The following is a 2,782-nucleotide window of genomic DNA, read 5'->3' on the forward strand; positions in this document are numbered from 1 at the left end:
AAAAAAGAAAAAAAAATTTGTTGTAGAGACTGAGCCTCGCTCTATTGCCCAGGCTGGTCTCAAACTCCTGGCCTTGAGATCCTCCTGTCTCTACAGGCATGAGCTACCAAGCCAGGGCCTCAATTCCTCCTTAAAGGAATTGCCTAAATCTTAAACCAGCAATCAATACTTTGTTTTTAAAATTAAGCCAAGTTAGGCCGGGCATGGTGGTTGACGACTGTAATCCCAGCACTTTGGCAGGCCGAGGCAAGCGAATCACAAGGTCAGGAGATCAAGACCACCCTGGCTAACACGGTGAAACTCCGTCTCTGCTAAAAATACAAAAAATTAGCCAGGCATGGTGGCAGGCGCCTGTAATCCCAGCTACTTGGGAGGCTGAGGCAGGAGAATCGCTTGAACTGAGGGGCAGAGGTCGCAGTGAGCCAAGATCACGCCACTGCACTCCAGCCTGGGCGGCAGAACAAGACTGTATCTCAAAATAAATAAATAAAATTAAGCCAAGTTAAATGAAACTGGCTATTAAAATACAGAGATTCAAATGTGGCACATATACACCATGGAATACTATGCAGCCATAAAAAATACAGAGATTCAGAAAAGACACAGGCTTGCTCAATGCCTGTAGGGAAGGCTGGAGGCTGGCCCAGGGCTGTTTGTGGAGAAACAGGATCTCAGTCTCTTACCCCCCCATTTATTACTATTTTTTGAGAAGGAGTCTCGCACTGTGGCCCAAGCTGCAGTGCAGTGGCACCATCTCAGCTCACTGCAACGTCTGCCTCCTGGGTTCAAGCAATTCTCCTGCCTCAGCCTCCCAAGTAGCTGGGATTGCAGGTGCCCACCATCATGCCTGGCTAATTTTTTGTATTTTTAGTAGAGATGGGAGTTCGCTATGTTGGCCAGGCTGGTCTCGAACTCCTGACCTCATGATTTGCCCGCCTTGGTCTCCCAAAGTGCTGGGGTTACAGATGTGAGCATCCGCACCCGGCCACCCCTTTCCTCTTCTTTATCCATCCAGGTCCCATCAGGGATGCTTTGCAGGTAGTCCCTGAAAACCTCGATGATGGAGCCGGGCGTAGTGGCTCACACCTGTAATCCCAGCACTTTGGGAAGCCGAGGCCGGTGGATCACCTGAGGTCGGGAGTTGGAGACACCAGCCTGACCAACATGGAGAAAACCCGTCTCTACAAAAAGCTCGATGTGGTGGTGCATGTCCGTAATCCCAGCTACTCGGGGGGCTGAGGCAGGAGAATCGCTTGAACCTGGGAGGCGGAGGTTGCGGTGAGCTGAGATCATGCCATTGCACTCCAGCCTGGGCGACAAGAGTGAAACTCCATCTACTAAAAATACTAGTCAGGTGTGGTGGCGCATGCCTGTAATCCCAGCTACTTGGGAGCCTGAGGCAGAAGAATCCCTTGAATCCGGGAGGCGGAGGTTGCGGTGAACCAAGATCGTGACACTGCATTCCAGCCTGGGCAACAAGAGCAAAACTCTGTCTTAAAAAAAAAAAGAAAGAAAAAGCCAGGTGCTGTTGCTCACACCTGTAATCCCAGCACTTTGGGAGGCTGGGGCTGGTGGAACCCTTGAGGTCAGGATTTTGAGACCAGTCTGGCCAACATGGTGAAATCCTGTCTCTACTAAAAATATAAAAATTAGCCCAGTATGCTGGCAGGTGCCTGTAATTTCAGGCACTCAGGAGGCAGAGGCAGGAGAATCACTTGAACCCGGGAGGCAGAAGTTGCAGTGAGCCGAGACTGTGCCATTGCACTTCAGCCTGGGCAACAAGAGTGAAACTCTGTCTCAAAATAAATAAAAGAAAGAAAGAAAGAAAGAAAATTAGCCGGGTCTGGTGGCACGTGCCTGTGGTCCTAGCTTCTTGGCTTGGAGGATGAGGCAGGAGGATCACTGAGCATGGGAGACGGAGGTTGCAGTGAGCTGAGATTGCGCCATTGCACTCCAGCCTCCAGAGCTAGACCCTGTCTCTAAATAAATAAATAAAATTGGCTGGGCGAGGTGGCTCACACCTGTAATCTCAGCACTTTGGGAGGCCGAGGCGGGTACATCACCTGACATCAGGAGTTCGAGACCAGCCGGACCAACAGAGTGAAACCTCATCTTGATTAAAATACAAAAAATAGAAAAATTAGCTGGGCATGGTGGCAGGCACCTATCCAGCTACTTCGGAGGCTGAGGCAGGAGAATCATTTGAACCCGGGAGGCAGAGGTTGCAGTGAGCCATTGTGCCACTGCACTCCAGCTTGGGAGAGTGTTCGAGATTCCATCTCAAAATAAAATAAAACCAATACCTTGATGATGGCCATGTCATGGGGAGGCATCTGGCTTTTGCAGGGGAACTCATTTGGTTTTTCTCCTCATTTTGTTTTTATTTTTTTGCAGACATGGGGTCTTTGTTGCCCAGGCTGGTCTCCAATTCCTGGGCTCAAGAGATCCTCCTGCCTCAACCTCCCAAAGTGTTGGGATTACAGGTGTGAAGCACCGTGCCCAGCCTTTTTTATTTTTGGCAACATCTTGCTCCCCAAGGGTGGAGTGCAGTGGCACAATCCTGGCTCACTGTAACCTTCACCTCAGGGTTCAAGCAATTCTTGTGCCTCAGCCTCCAGAGTAGCTGGGATTACAGGCGTACGCCACTATGCCCAGCTAATTTTTGTATTTTTAGCAGAGACAGGGTTTCACCATGTTGGCCAGGCTGGTCTCAAACTCCTGTTCTCAGGTGATCCACCCACCTCGGTCTCCCAAGGTGTTGGGATTACAGACGTGAGCCACC

This window comes from Cebus imitator, unplaced genomic scaffold (assembly GCF_001604975.1).
Source record: "Cebus imitator isolate Cc_AM_T3 unplaced genomic scaffold, Cebus_imitator-1.0 Scaffold145, whole genome shotgun sequence".
NCBI lineage: Eukaryota > Metazoa > Chordata > Mammalia > Primates > Cebidae > Cebus > Cebus imitator.